The sequence below is a fragment of the Syngnathoides biaculeatus genome, chromosome 17, assembly GCF_019802595.1.
Source record: "Syngnathoides biaculeatus isolate LvHL_M chromosome 17, ASM1980259v1, whole genome shotgun sequence".
NCBI lineage: Eukaryota > Metazoa > Chordata > Actinopteri > Syngnathiformes > Syngnathidae > Syngnathoides > Syngnathoides biaculeatus.
In genome coordinates, this window is record NC_084656.1 from 14,523,719 (window position 1) to 14,540,835 (window position 17,117).

A 17,117-nucleotide genomic window follows, 5' to 3' on the forward strand; every position below is an offset into this window, starting at 1 on the left:
ACTTTTAACTTTTAGAAGATCCAGATGTTAGTATTCCACTTGGTGCTTCTCTTGGAATGTTGTATAATTCAAATCCAGTCTGCTCTTGTAGCTGAAATGATTATGCTACCTTTTGGGATTATAAAAACATACACGGGTGGGATAAATTAGTCATGACTAATGCATGAATTGTAGCATTGGTCATATGAATTGCTAACTACAAGACCCCAACTATGCGTCTCCAAGTTATTAAAGCCATCAAAAGGTCTGTTTTCCATGGTAAATACCCGGTTAAATATCAGCAGGTGTTCCTGTTCCTCTTTTGTAGAAATCTTCTGCATTCTTCATTTCGCTTCCTCAAGTCTTGGACTCAGTCCCCTATCTTTCCCTTCCCGTTTCCATCCTGTCAAATCCTCCCACGATTCGTTTGGGTGTTGCCGTGATTCACTCAGCATCCATCACTTTCATCTGGGCCACTCCTGCGAGATGCTGAGCTTCACCGCGCCACCGATGACATCTTGTACCATTTACGGACTTCTTTTTTTTAATGTCCTCTTTCTTCTCCTCCTGCCTCGATTTTCCTGAAAAATATCTCCTACCCTTACATTGGCTCTCTCCACCCTGCTGAAGTCATCACAGCCAGGACACAGTGATCGAGCATTAATCAATGGGGTTTTGTTGCGAACATCATTTATTGCCATCACAAAACCTAACGATGCCGTCTTCATGTGTTTACATGTGTGTGATGTCTGTGCCTGTACATGTTAACGGTGTTACGGCCGCCATGTCGACATGGTTCCCCGCAGCTTGGATGTAAAGCGGTTCTCACAGTTAAGCAGCGGGTACTGACTCACCACATGGAACCTCTACGCTCCTCTTTGAAGACTGAAATGCAGATCCTTTAAAACGAAATGAGTCAATTCCCCTCCATCTTGTTTTCATGATTCATTTCCAAAGTTGGACCAGGATTTTTATTTAAAGTGTGCTGATATCCGCAACTCTTGACACTCACTCTACAAATTTACAGTCATACAGATATTGAACAACTTAAATATGTGAGAGAGCCCACACATGGTGTGAGGGGTGAGGGGGGCGGAATGTGTGTGTTCCTAGTGCTCTTAAAGTTTAGGGCATACTTAAGAGGACCAACATTGCCATTGATAATCATGAGTCTCCTCACTCAAAACAGATGTCTGTTGTAATGCCAATATTGACCTATAAGAGGCAGCATAGAGCCACATAGCAGCCAGAGTGGTGGCAAATAAAAAGAAGAAGAAAAAGTAGTAAGAAGAATCTTTATGGTATTTATTTTGGTGAATGTCTTGGGAGACATGTTCTAAAAATACAAAACACAGCCAGCTGCTCCTTTTTTAGTGTTTGGCAGTGTGTGTCACATCATAATCCTAAATATCAAAGAAGAGTACCATTGTCCATTTTTGGCCCTGATCATTTTCCAAGCAGATCATCATCTGGGAGGACAAATTACACCGAGCACACCTCACACCACAGGATAATCGCCCAGGGTAATCTTTTAAAGACATCCAATAATCTGTCTTTTGTTGACTTCTGTTGGAGGAAAAGAAAAATACTAAAGTTTTGGTCTGTATGTGCTGCACTTCACCAATACTACATTTCTTTCTGTCAACCAATGCAACTGTTTTCTGTATTGTTTATCCTTGCTTGCTCGTAGAGCTGAAGTTTATACCCACCGACTTCAGATAATCGGCTTCCAGTCAACCACAGGTCCAATATTGGTGTCTTGTCTGAGACAATCATTCACACGACCATCACTGAGTGGATCGTCAAGCCATCACTGCCTGTGGAGAAGTCAGGTTAGTGACTCACCGTCACACCACATTTCTTTCTAGTTTCTTCTACATTCCGTTTCCAAATGTTATGCTTCTTTAAAAAGCACAACTTTGCTCCAATGCTAGCCCCGCAGTTCTGGATCTACATTACAATTAAATGTGACTGTAAATGGGTTCTTCCTACAGCAACAACATTTTCTATTTTATATATTGTATACTAGTGTTTCATTCATAATAAAATATCCATAAACTGGGATGTTTGTAGCTAATATTTCTTTCTCCAAGCCAGTGTACTATCCGAATTGTTGTGGTAATGTTTTAATAATACCACGGCATTCCAACGCTGTAAAACCAATATTCATCTTCGAGAGTCGGTGAAAAAAGGTAAAACTTGACAAACCATGTGGGACCCACTAAGTACTAAAACTGTATCGCAACCAGCTGTTTTCTTTTCCGTGCAACCTTCTGCTTTGTAGTTTATTTTTATAAATATATATATCCAGATGCTCCTTTGACATGGTGTCTTTGTCTTCTGTTTTCTGTTAAATGTTCCATCTGTTCATGTATTGGAGTGTTATTTTTCCATTCTTTAGTTGATGTTTTTTTGCAGGGAAGAGGGCAGGGGGTATCTTGTAATATTATCAATAATACTGAATGTCCTACAGCTGTGTCAGTTAAAACAAAGCTCCAGACTATCATGGATCATCGTTTTGAACAAAACCCACTATTTTAAATGTGGAACAATTTCAATCATGTCATGTTTCCAAGGTCAAATTGTCATAAGTTTCGATTGTCTTCAGGTAACGGTCTCTAACAATTAAAATGATTCTCAAAATGTTCAGGGATTTTTATTGTTCGATGCTGGACGAAGAACCCGATTGCATTTTTCATCTACGTTGACCACGTCAGAGGTCATCCATCTGACCTGAAGTTCATGGCTGCTTGTGAGTTATTTTACTTGCAGTGCTTCCCAGTGCAGCAGGTACATGAGTAATCTCCCTCTGTTACTTACTGTGGGCGGGTGTTTTACAGTTATGTCAATTACTTTTATAAATCACGCACATAAAGAATGGCTTCTGTCGCGCAGACACATGCACAGACACATTTCCTGAGTGACTTTGAGGGTCTCTGCTATTTGAACAGATGTGGGCAGACTGAACATGCCTAGATTCCCCCCGTGACCCGAGCGTGCACTTCCTGCTTCGAACGTTAACACCCAGAGAGAACAATCACAGTCTGTGCCCTCAATAGCCACATTGCATCATTACAGTGAAAGTTATGCTTTTTAAGGTCACTATGCAGTAAATGCAGAAAGAACCTGTTGAGGGAAGGTGTGCAAATGTTTGAGGGCCAGGGAGGAGTATTTAAAAAAATATAAAAAAAACTGTCTTTCTATATAGTATAAGTAGTGGACCTCAAGAGAGTACACAAAATGTTAATTTAAAATGTCAACAGTGCCTTTGAAAGCATTAGTTTACCCCTCCTTTACTCCCTATAGATTCAGACTCCGCAGTACTGTACTCCCTTCTTATGAAGCATCTCTCTGAGGATGTTTCTAGCCAGGTGTAACTAATTTTATCTCAAAACTCTTTAGAAAACCTAGACAGAATCCTAGATCTAAACCTGGAATAATTTTGTTGTTGATAATCATTTTTGTCCTCCTTTTGCATTTTCAAGTATTGGACAGGGACTGCACAATGGTTTAATGGTTACAGTACATCTGACTCACGGTTCTGACGTTCTTGAGTCAAATCTTGGCACCAGCCTTCTTGTGTTGAGCCCTTGCCTGGGTTTCCTCTTACATTCCAAAAAAATGCATCTTGGGCTAGTATAAAGCTTTCTTTCGGCTTGTCCATCCATCCATTTTCATAGCTGCTTATCCACACAAGGGTCACGGGCAGAGCTGGGGCCTATCCCAGCTGTCAACAGGCAGGAGGCAGGGGACACCCTGAACTGGTTCCCAGCCAATCGCAAGGCACATCGAGACAAACAGTCGCACTCACAATCACACCTAGGGTTAATTTAGAGTGTCCAATTAATGTCGCATGTTTTTGGGATGTGGGAAGAAACCGGTGTGCTGGGAGAAAACCCACGCATGCACGGGGAGAACATGCAAACTCCACACAGGCGGAGCCGGGATTTAACCCGGGACCTCAGAACTGTGAGGCCAAGGCTTTTATCAGCTGAGCCACCGTGTCTTTCAGCCTGTAAGAGTCAAAATTCCCCATAGCTATAATTATGAATAGTTAATTTTGATCATAATATTTGTAAAAATTATAATACCAGAAGTGAAAATCAGTTAATTATCTGTTGTTTATATATTTTGTGACACACATAAGCACATATTTAGGCACACAACGGTAGATTTCAGGGTAAATGGGCCATGGAAACAATCTTGTTCCTCTTGAGCTTGACGGGGGGTGGTAACTTGCTCAAGAACACTTTAACAGTAGCCAACTGCTCATTCCCACTTTTATATTTTGTCCTTAGCGGGACTTGAACTGTGAAATCGTGTCCTTGCAGATTAGCTAAAACCCTTATCATTGAGTGCCAACCAGGTCAGGGTGTACCTTGTTGGATAAGGACTATAGAAATAAATTTTGTCCAAGACTAACACTTTATTTCTAAATCAATATTGTCTTAAAAAGATGATGATTAAAAGACCACTTACTGACAACAAGGAATAACAATGCAAAGGACCAGTATTTTTCTTTCCATTTCCCAAGGGGTTTCAGGGTCAACCTGTTGTCATGTGAGCCGCGTCTTGGTTGAGAAACGCCTGCTGTATGTTGCATGAATGTCATAAAAGTCACTAACATGGAGTGCAGAACTCGGGTTCTGTGTCTGTGTGTGTGTGTGTTTGTTTATAGAAGCATGACCCATTAGGAGAATAAAAGATAAGAGGGATCACAGATGTCTAAGCCTAAAGAGAAACAAACCAAAGAAAGCGAGACATGAGAAAAATATTTGAGGAAATACAAGGCCTTTGGAGAATAACAGAGGACATGTGTGAGGGGAAGTACAAAATAAATTATAATCACAAATTTTTAAAAATGTTTTGCTAGAAAGCTGCAAAGGGATAATTATTTGGACTGTATATAGACAATCTAGAAGAAATGTATGTACTTTATGCGTAATAACTTTTAGCACTTGTTTTTCTTTTCTTGTGATACATCCATCCATTTTCTAACGGTTTTCCATTTAGGGTCACGGGGAAGTAGCTTCAGCAGGGATACCCAGACTTCCCTTTCCCCAGCCACTTCTTCCAGCTCTTCTGGAGGGATCCCGAGGCTTCCCCAAGCCAGCCAAGAGACATAGTCTCTCCAGCATGTCCTGTGTCATCCCCGGGGTCTCTTACAGGTGGGACATGCCCGGAACACCTCACCAGGGAGGCATCCGAATCAGATGCCCCAGCCACCTCATCCAGCTCCTCTCAATGCGGAGGAGCAGCGGCTCGACACTGAGCACCTCCCGGGTGACCGAGCTTCTCACCCTATCTCAAAGGGAGAGCCGGACACCCTGCAGAGGAAACTAATTTTGGCCACTTGTTCTTTTGGTCACCCACAGCTCGTGCCCATAGGTGAGGGTAGGATCCGTCTGTCGATCTCCTGCTACATTCTTCCCTCACTCGTGAACAAGACCCCAAGATACTTAAACTCCTCCACTTGGGGCACGATCTTATTGTGATATGCCGCTTAAACCACAATTACTACTGCTATGATATTTTCTTTCCCCTTTTCTGTGGAATATTCTACTTGTAAAAGAGTGATTTGTTTGTAGGAAGCAGTACTATAAACCTTTGCTTTACAAGGCTTTCAAAACCAAAAAGCATTGTCTCCTTTTCAGCAAAGAAAAGTCAAGATGGCCTTGAGAGACATCAGATAATCAGGCCTGTGTATACGTACATTTGTCAAAAGACAGGTGGACTCCAATTGACAGCGTTAACATTACGGGGACGGGGTCATAAATGAAGGTCAGGGATTTTCTTCCATTTTCATTGAGTGTCGAGGCAGAGGCCCTTGAGTTGCATGAAAATCTGTTTTCAGAATATCTATTTGTCTCTGTGCGTAAAGTTGGTGAGTCACTGATACTGTCAAGACGAGGGGTCATGTTTTCTTTGTTACTCACTCATCACGTGTAAAGACAATGCCGAGGACATGGGAGAAAATCTGAGGTTTTGCTCTTGTGCAATGGTTGGACTTCATCACCAAATCAAGGCAGGACCATGTAAACTTTGTAAACTCATTGTGAGTGAGTTTGCATGCCATGGAACGAGCGCCAATTTGGCTCGCGGTCACATCACCAGTGAGTCGAACTTTTCTAGTTGGCTTGTTAGCTGTGGTGTGTGTTTATTCGGTGTAAAGTACATCTAATTTTAAAAGAATCTAATTAAAAAAAATAAAATCTTTAAGAATCAGAATTTCATGGTTGTGCATGTGAACTCAGGATCGTGTCTTGAACTGTTGAACCACCATCTCAATTGGAATGAGTGGGGTTTTCAATTGTGATCATGGTTAAGAAGTCTAATTTAAACACACAATACTATTGTGTGTGCCTGTGTGTATGCACAAGAAAGGCTGTCATCACATCACTGTTTCCACAGGAAATCGTGTTTCCAAAGAGCTGTTTTTTCACTCATAAAGGGATCTTCCCGGTCTCTCATTTTCTCAGTCTCTTTATCCAGTATAATGTCAGTTGTGACAAAATTATGTTTCTCTGACTTGGAAGAGCCCGTCGAGGGTGAAGTCATATCGTGTTTATACTGGATACGTTATCAATTAAAGGAAAGCAGCAGTTAGTTTCACCCTGAACCAGGAGAAGAAACGGAGATTAAGTGGAAGCGGAGTCGTGATCATAATGACGCAATCGCTGTCATCACAACGCCCAAACATCAACTGCATCATTTTGGTGACCTCATGGCACATGTACTCACACTGGAGGCACGAGCAGTGTTTTAGTCACTCTTGCGGCGATGGGCCTGTCCTCATTTGGGTTGAGCCGGAGCCTGTCCTAGCTGATTTTTGGGCGAGAGGTGGGGTGTACCATGTACTTATTGTCAGTTGAAGGGCACATACAGACAACTATTCACATTATTAGTTCCACGTATAGACAATTTAGAGACATCAGTTAACTTATCTTGCAAGCTTTTGATGATTTGGGATTTAACCTTATGGATTAAAATCGTTAAAAAAAGAAATGTAGTGTATACTCCATATATGAAGTGGGTGTAGTCACTGTTAACTTGGAATCGCTACAATGGAAAATTGATTGTTGGCCACTTTTGCATAAAGTGTTATAGTTCAATTCAGCCATGTCATGTTGAACAGAAAGCTGAACTAGTTAACAATTCCACCAAGGGTGTGAGTGAGAAGAAGATAGCAACTTAAATAGTGGCACACCGTAGCAGATTCTAACCTGCCAATTATTGTAATTCAACAACGAAGAGGAACACTAAAACCAATGAGAGACAAACAGTATTTTTTTTGTTCTTGTTGACTTTCAAATAAAATGTTTTATAATAGAAAGGCAAATGTTACATAGCATACGGTTGATAGAATGGCAAATGTTACATAGCATACGGTTGATTTAGGTTTTCATAGAAGTCTGAAAAGTAGTATCCTCCATGCAGATTTGAACCTGAAAAAAAGAAAATTTTAGGTACCGGTAAACTGACCAGAAACAGGGTCAGGCTCTTTAGCATCATTGCTGTGTCCCAAGCACAACCAAAGTGATAGCACATGCTGTCATACTCCCACTCACTTTCAGAAGATGGCCTGTGTCCCTCCCACGTATCCCATTGCAATCATACCATCTGGGCGTCACTTGTCATTGGGATCCTACCAACTGGACATGCCACAAATGCCCTCAAAGAGACCATCCCAGTTGACAACATTTGTTATAGGAATTGCATTTGCTACGCCTCATTTCTGTAGTAAACCTTGAGATGGCTAAATTGTCACCATTGTGTACATTTAACTAACACAAGGCTCCATATTCTTATGTGCTTTGACTCATTTTACACTGGCCAGATATCTGATTACATCGGTCCTGAACCCCATTAAGTACTTCCTAAAATGACGCAGATAGCTGGTGAATACAAAAAGAACATCCATTCATACCAATTTGAAATGGAATACAGTCTCTTATATTATGGAGGAGTCAAATTCTGGTCAAATATTAAAACACTTCATCTACCCTTTGAAGAGTAAAGATTTCAGGTATCAAGAGTTGGGACTAAGACAATCATTTTTTAAAATCAAAAGCTCTTTTGAACCAACACCTAAGAGACATGGAAAGAAACAGTACCAAATGAGTTTGCGAGAAGGGGACAAAATGTGCTTTCGTGTTGACCTGAGATTGAACCAGTGATATAAGGAGTCAGGGTCAGAGCACCAGAAAATTGCATTTATGTGACGGCTTAAGCGTTGCTTCACAACTGTAGATTGAGAAAAGGAAAGGAGCTCTCAAAGAACTTACAAGCATAGCTTTTTGTCTTCTCCACTTGCTGGACAAAAAAATAATAAAGCAAAACTGACCATCTTAAATCTCGTGTTCTGTCTTCCTAAATTCCAAATACATGCATGTTCGTTTCACACAAAAGCCTACATACAGAGAAGCACTACGGATGTTGATTGATTGATCAGTTGATTTGAGTCTAAACTGTCAATGACTGCAAACGTGAGTCTAAATAGTTGCTCCTTTTTATGTGCTCGTCGATTTTTCCGACAAAAAAAGTCCAAGGATTGCACCGCCTCTCCCAAATTCAGCTGGGATAGGCTACAGCCACACCAACCTGAACTGGATAAGTGGTTAGAAAGCCTTTCAAACATGGGTGGATGAAGAGATTGAATTGCACATGCTGTCAGTAGACAAAACACAAGCAGCGTTATAAAATTCCAACCATGCAGTAATTGACTTCAAAAGTTTTGGCCACGTCCATCTTCAGATGAGATAGTGTGTGTGGCTAATAGATTTATCTGAACTTTTTTGAATGGCCTACCGAATAACTTTCATTGAAGGGTTTTCCAAAATGTTTCAGTCACCTATGACCAAAATGGATTGACGAGTGTTTCCGTTCATGTATTATTTTAAGAACTGGCTATACATTGAAGCGGCCCTGCCTCACTAAGGCGCCAAGCACACCCTTGGCTTGGAACACTGATATTTCTCACAGTGCTTTTGTTTTCCCTGACTGTCTCTCAGTTTTTACAACCCCTGCTCCCTTTTCCGCTATCACTTCAGGGTAGTCGAGAACACATTATTAATAGTTGCCAACAACCCTGTAGTGTATTTTCACGAGCCGTACTTTATGCATCACTCACCGCCAATATTTCCTTGCCTTATGTTCCCCAGTTTGAATGTGAAATGTAATCATTGTCTTTTACTGTGATGACATTCTCTTCACTTCAGGGAAGGTTTTCATTATAAGATATAGAGTATATTCATTACAAGTTATACAGTCTGGTGGTGGCAGCCATACCAATTTATAAAAATTGTTGGATTTTTATCATGTGGTTTACATATCAGATAAGGTCACTGAGAGCGTGAACCAAACCTCAATGTAAGACCGAGCCAACATGCTCCTTTGACGTTGTGACACACAAACACTAAGACAGATGCTCTCAGTCTCACACTTTCATTGCATCACCCTCACACACCCATACGTCAGTGATATTCTGATCCCTGCTTTGACGGTGGGTGATCCTCTGCGCTTGACCTTTTTATTGAAGTTGTGTGATCAATGTCACCACTTTGATGAAAAAGTACAACAGCTTGTGTGTGTGTGTCTTCCCTCAAATTCTTAACATACCACAAATAATGTCACACAGAGCTACATGCATGCCGACTTACTTGTAAAACACATGTTAAAGCAACCTCAAAACCTCCGGTACCACACACATCAATGCACAAACCCACAGTCAGTCATCATGGGGGACAGAACCCTCACAAGTACAGATGTATTGCCTGTAGTGCACAGAGTTTGAACACTATCTAGTATTCATTAACAACACATTTGGATGACATTTATAATTTCAGTACAATTTAAACATTTGTAACCGTTGTAGAAGTTTGAAAAAAAGCAAAGTAACTCCTATTATTTAAATGCATAAAACCAAAAATTACTTACATTTAAGTTGTTTCATGACTGAAGTGAGGCTCTTCACACAAACACAAAACATTGCTCATTTTCCGTTTAGATTCCCAGTTTTGGTTTCTCACATTTCCAATTTCATCTATAGAAACTTAATTTTGCATCAGTGTGCTCTTACACTATTCTGCATAGTGCCCACTATTGTCCACTTACAGTACCTCCATTGTCCATGGTGAAAAGCACCAGAGCTAACACCTTCATTCATTAGGCAGTCCTCACCTTTTTTTCCACTCATGCCAAAATCTTAGTAAATCACACACAAGACGCCCACTAACAGCATGCACACTATGCTCATGTGAACATGCAATTCAGATCCCACTTTTGGGGTTCTTCATAAGTTGGGTCCAAAGTGACTTACAGTCGATGCTCCAGTGTATTGGTAAAGGCTAATTAAAACTTTCCACATTGAGAGTTTACAAACTGCACATAGACCACCGATGCACATGCAGTTCCATTTCGGGTACATTTCGGGTTGATTTGTTCTACGCCTGCGCGGTGGTCCGCTGCCCGCATGCGCATGAATAATTCAAATGGCGGCCCTGTGAGAGTGCAAACAAACAGCTCTCATGCTTGTTATAGCTAATGGTTGGCATAGTTCACGTTAGAGGGGTTTTGAGCCATATAACTATCTTTATGTTCCTTTAAATGTGTGTGCTTATGTGTTCACATAACTGCGAGGCACCCTAGTTGTTGTTTGTCATTGCTCTGGCACTTTCTATGTGTACAGTACGCTCTGCAAAAAAATTGAGCTGGCTCATTATGATAGAGGAAGAAGACTTATTTGATCCCACAGCTGAGAAAGTGCAAGAAAGGAGGAAGAAGAAGTGCATCAAAATGTCCTGCAAATCCCACGTATGATATTTTAATTAGTGGAACAAGTTGCATTGTTGAGTGCATTCATTTTCGTCATCTCACTAATGTGTCTGAGAAAGGAACATTTGGTTCTTTGTTTTGTTGTAACCAATAAGGGCATCCATCTCTGACTGGAACATTATCGTGATGGTTCACTTAGTTTGAGGGCAAGATGGGCTTTCTTGATCATGTCTGGTAAGACTCACACCATCGAAGGTCCTGTCTTTAGGTCTCTTCTCTGCGCAAAATCAAAACGGCTGAGACCATCTGTGGATGAATTCAGTGTAGCTTACTTTAGAGCTAAGTGACAGCTGTCACTTGAAATGGTAATCATATTACATATTAGTCCATGGCACCACACTCATTTAAGGGGTCATTATATAATGACAATCTCTGACACGGTCGGATCTAAGTGAAAAGGTCCCAAGTTGAGCTGAAATGCGACTTTGTTGAAATAGACAAGGGATCCTTTTACCTCAATGGGCTGGGACCATTTCCTCCCCCCACCCATTTTATCCCTCTCCCTTCCACACCCTCCATTTGTTGTCTTTCAAGACTACACATCCTCTCTTTTCAATCAAGCTTTTGCTCTTTCCATCTGTCTCTTCTCTCTTTCATTGATCCCCTCTGAAGATTCTGCCAAAGGAATTAGGCGTGTGTTTCGTTCACAGGTCATGTGTGTGAGTCTGTGTGGGTGAGCGCATGTGTGAGCATGTGTGTGTGTATTAATTACCGCTGCTTCAAGTGACTCTCCAGCTGTAACCTCATGTCTCTCCAGAGTTTCGTCTCCATCCAATTCACGTTAAGCATGAAACGGTGGAAACACATGCGCTCGCGGGCACACACACACACACGCATATTATATTTCCATCTGTACAGACGACATTGTAAACATACTGCTAAGTTAAATTACTTAGTACTTTCTATGCATACAGTAAAAAAAAACAAAGAAACCAAACTGCTTTGGTCTGTGCTGTTTTTCGGACAGTCAGATAAAATAGAAAATACCATTCATTAGCCTAGAAGCCCAAGATAAAGCCTTCCATCCACCCATTGTGCTGTACCATTTTACCTCACTAATGTCAAGCAGTGTAAATATTATCCTGATATCCATATTTGTTTTTATTTTGCATTTTTTACACTCTGCCATCTGCAAAACCAGGTTATCATTGCAAATACAAATCTGGACTCAGCTACGTTAGATAGATAGATAGATAGATAGATAGATAGATAGATAGATAGATAATAGATAGATAGATAGATAGATAGATAGATAGATAGATAGATAGAGATAGATAGATAGATAATAGATAGATAGAGAAGCAATGTAACCCAAATTTGCATGCGATTTAGAAGGTACTGTAGTTGCTAACCTATGCTAACACAGTGGTAGTCATAATTACACTTGACGCACATGAAACACACTTCGGGTCATAAATATAAAACAATCTAACTATACCAATTGTCAATAAATATAAGAGCAACTGAGCTTGCCTTCTTATAGTGCGTGATGATGTATTCTTACAGTACTGAGTGTCAAATTTTCCTGTTAGATTAGTTTTATACTTTGTATGCCACTTAAAAAAATGGCCAATTGGAGAATTAGTTCCATAAAGGTATTTAATTTGCTTTTGTTTTGTCATTTCATTGAAAACTACTGTACAATTGTAAATGCTGTCCACAAATATAGTTAACATGGGATCTGTAAATGTTTCAGTGCAACTGTACACATTTACAATAATAATAATAAAAAAGAGGAAGGTCTGCAACTGTAACCAAAGATAAAATATTAAAAATGAAACAAAAAAAAACAAACTAGTGAGAATAATATTGTTATTTAGGGATTATGGAATGTACTGCAGAGAAGCAGTTGGTTTTGTAAACAATTTTTTTTAGATTTGAACAAGTAGCCATTGTATTTCGCATGTGTTTTCTATGGTAGAGTATATTGCAGCTTAGCAAGGGAGCAACACTGCTAACAGATTGACTGTTAGTTTGTCTCTTTGTTCAGCATGCTACTTCAATTACTATGATTATGAAATTTCAAAGGCAAGTCCCTGTGTGGTTTTAGCTCAAACTCTTTGGAGAAGATTGTCTAACGAGGATTTTCTGTGCTTGCGAACCACAACATTCAGCACAGCATCACAACGGGTGGTCGATCCACATCCTCCCCTCAACTATTAAAACAAATAGATTTTTATCCAAGAATGTCTCCCTGTTTTGGTGCCTTCAGGAGAGACTGTGTGCGCTTGTAAGAGCAGACATTAATGTGTTTATCTCTTTTCATAATGAGGAGAGTGTGCACATTCACAAGAAATTGAGACATGTTTTGTGTTCAGGATCATATGTCTGACGCCGACTCAGCCTTTACAGAAATAGGCATGAAAAACTGAAACAATTTAAGATTCTGGAAATATCCAGCAGACAATATTGTGTGCTTTTCATACCATTTCATGTCTACTTGAAATTAAAGTAAATCTTTTCAATGGTAAAATGTGCAAGGAATGTGTAAAACGTGAAAAAGCAAATAATTTGTGCTTTCACACATTATTTTGAAATAAATGGAGAATTATGTGGGGAGCCATAAAGGGCCAAAGAGAGTCAGGCATACAACAATTCAGTGTTGTGGTTGTTTGAAGACCTTTCAACTAATTTTCAAACATTTGAAATCTGGTACATATATTCACGAGTCCAACAACAAGTTTGTGTACATGAAAAATATTCCAACATGCAATACCATAATGTAGGTTTAGGTTCATCCGGCCCAATGCAAGCAGACTGTAATGCCAAAAAGTGGAACGAATCTGGTCTTTGATGCCAACATTAATCCATTTCCAATACTTATCCCAGTTTAGATCCTTGCCCTCATGCATCTATGCTTTTGTGGAGGCCATTAGTAATCACAATTACATACAATATGACTTCTTTCCAGACCTGTTAGCATCAGATGGATTCTCACTTTGTCTTCCGCAAATGGAAGATCCTTTTTGTTGCCAGCAAAAAATAATCTGTTAATATTAAAGATAAAGTTAATATCTCTTGCAGTGTTTGTTTTCTCACTGTTCTGCTTCTTTCCATTTCCTGACCGTCCGGCCAATTGGTGAGGGTCAGAGTGAGTGATGATATCTGTTAATGAGGAACAGAACAGTGAAAATACAGTTGCAAAGATTCAAAGCTGTAGTGAAGGGGAGGTCTGTACTCATAATGTAAGTCACGTTCATTCTTACCATCATTGCCATTTTACAATCTTAGAGCCAGGCCCGAATACAAGTTCCAAGTTTTATTGGCTTACTTGCTGTTATACTCAAAGGCTTTTTTTAATTCAAGGCTAATGAAAATATAATGCCCATTACTCTTTATGAATAATTACATGTCTATCACTAGTAAGAGCACAGTGACCTCCTTACTTCCACATCTTCCTCACAGTTCTGAGGTTCCAATTCCAAGCCATACTGTATGTTGTTTGTCAAATTCACTTCATGCTTGCGTAGCATTTCTTATGGTATTCTGGCTTCCACACACATTTCCAAAACAAGCTTGGGAGGTTCATTGAAGACCCTATTTTGCCCGAAGCTAGTAATTAAATTGTGAATGGTTGGTTGTTAATGCAGATATGTGCCCTGCACAATGGGGTACCTTTCTGCTTGTTCAAAGTCAGCTGGGATAGGTTGCAGTTCACCTGTGACCCTAGACAGGACAAGCACTATTGGAAAATGGATGAATGGCAAGACATGTTTGGGTCTCTAGGAGAGCACATTTATAGCCTCGAGTAATTGACACAACGTTTTATTTACTCTTTGTAACCATGGGAAACCTTCACAAAGTACAGTGGTCAAGAGGCTATAGATAAGGAAAAGATGTGGATAAGAGTGGAAACAATGTTGATTGACACTGGTAAAATCTGATTAAAATAAATGAATTAAATTTAGCTGCTGGGGAAAAAAGCGTTGAAAGGAAGACAGATGCAGGAAGCAAAAGATGATCACAAATGATAACAGTGGTTTTTGGACAAAGGACACAATGTGCAAAGAGAAGAAAGTATAAATAGTGTGAGGGTTACCATAAGCATGCAACTGAGTGGTGTGTTTACACTGTACTGGACCACAAGGCTTTAAACCAGAACATTCGGCTACTGTGTGCATTCTGAATAGTTGATGCGTGTAGTTGACAGGTGGAATGTGAAATTATCTTTGTTTTTTATTATTATTTATTTATTATTTGTTGAAAATTCCACATAAATAATGAGTACATGTCTGGAAACAAAATCAGAATTAATGCATCATGATAGGTTCCATTTCTCCAACAAAGATACTCAAGACCAGACAAAAATGTGCTGAATCTCAGTCTCAGCTCACAGGCCAAGGTGTATTTTTCTTCATAGAGAAACATTATCTTGTGTTTTTTCTTAAATTGTGCACAGTAAGCAAGAAAACAAGGTAAAGGGAGTTGTGGGAATGGTGTGGCAGTCATAGTTGGAGGGAATAAACGTTGAATAAGAAAAAACAGGGAGTGGAAAAATACTTGAAAGAGGGTGCAGAGAGATCAGTGGAGGCGGGGAGGAAACAGGAGGAATGCATCGACGAGAGCTTTTAAAAAGTAAGGTAGGTTTGGCAGGAAAGGGTGGGGGAGAAAAGAGCGTGAGGATATAGAGACAGGAAGGAAAAGGAGGGTTAGCAAAAAGAGCTGAGGTGCCTGCATGATGCATGAAAATGGGAAAAAAGATGGAGGGAGGAATAGAGGGAAGAGGGAAAGAGAAGGATGGAGCTACTGGGCCAGGAGAGAGAGAAGAAGAGATGTGGGACACAGAGGAGGTGGGGGGTGATTCTTTCTTCAGCTGCTTTATGAGGCCAGTACTTGGAAGTAATTGGTTCCTGATGTGAACCTGAGCTTAGATGTGCAAAGAAAAGCCCCCTCTGTAACATGTTAATGCTTTTTCCACACTCATCGACTGGATGGTGCGCTAGCATTTTAGCAACCAGTCCCTTTCCGTCTACAGTATAAAACTACAGCAGACAACAGTGCACAGTCCTCTTATTAAAGTTACAGTTTAACTAAGTTACGCCACAGAAAATGATGCAGTCATTTGGCCTTTAAATAAAATATAAGCAAGCCTTTTGGGTCAGTGAAGGACAAATACGGTAATTTTGATGCAACAGAAGTGAAAAAAGACTGAACCTGCTAGGAAATTTTTTCAAAGGGAGGAAAAAAGAAGCTATTGAAATATCTCATGATAAGGTGTTCAAAGGAGCTGGAAAAACTGGTATGCAGGGAGGATTATATTTATCGCTGCATCATTAAAACGCTCTCAGTAATATTGGCGTAACATACAACAATAATCACAAATTGCTTAAGTAGGCCTTGACAGAACAAAACTAAACTTAAAAAAAAAAAATGGAACTGCTACTCATCATTCAGGAATTTAGTTTTTGACCTCAGATAAGATGAGCTTGGTTAAGATGTGGCGGCACAGTGGATGACTGGTTAACATATCTCAAAACCTGGGCACTCCTTTTTTGGAGTTTGAACGTAGTCCCTGTGCCTGTGTGGGTTTGCTCTGGGTACTCTGGTTTCTTCCCACATCCCCAAAATCACTGTGATAGGTTGACTGAAGACTCTAAATTGCCCGTTGGTGTGAATCTGAGTGTGGTTGTGTTGTTCTATGGTTATATGGTTGTTTGTATGTGGTCTGGGATTGGTTGGTGACCTGTTTACTGGGTACCCCGCCTCTCAGCCAGAGTTAGCTGGAATAGGCTCCAGCATGCCTGTAAAATGAACAGATGGATGGATAAATATTAGTTTAGTGCTGCTAAATCTGTTGTAAGATATTTGTTTGTTATTTGGATAGTAGAAAAATGCATCGCTAAAAATCAGATGGAGTTGTCAATTAGTATTTTATTTCCAAATGGCTTTTCAGTCAACAAAGTGACAAGTATGGAAACAAATGAGCATCTCTTTACAAGAAAAAAAAACATGATTGAGAATTATGAGTCAACAATAAACCTGCAGCCCGGCTGTGACGACAAACCTTTGATGGTGATTTCACAACAGGCTGTAAAGTGCCGACAGCAGTCCATTAGAAAATGAGCAGTATCACAAATACAGGCACCAGCAGAGAGCTTTTATCATGTCTACTTGTGATGAAGGAAGTCAGCATGGCTAATCTGTCATCTCCAGTTCATCCTTCTTTCCTGCTCATTCAATCTGGGAGAGCGATGGAGAGCAGTAAAGCGTCTGCCTGTCACTGTCTGCTCTGCAAAATGATGCTGCTGTCAATTCAAGTCAAATACAGGTACTGTAGAAAAGAAGGACATGAGATAGTTCTGGAA

General features: G+C 40.1%; 1 protein-coding gene across 3 annotated transcripts in view; it reads left to right on the forward strand.

Moving 5' to 3' along the window:
• Positions 1-1,236: 1,236 nt before the first annotated feature.
• Positions 1,237-17,117, forward strand: part of lpar1 (lysophosphatidic acid receptor 1) — a 51,196-nt gene continuing 35,315 nt past the window's right edge. Inside the window, exons 1-2 of one of the 3 annotated variants that reach the window (XM_061801240.1) lie at positions 1,237-1,582; positions 1,670-1,811. The gene's annotated coding sequence lies outside the window, so the exon portion shown is untranslated. The remainder of the gene's footprint in view (positions 1,583-1,669; positions 1,812-17,117) is intronic. The other 2 variants (XM_061801239.1, XM_061801237.1) reach the window with 2 other exon arrangements.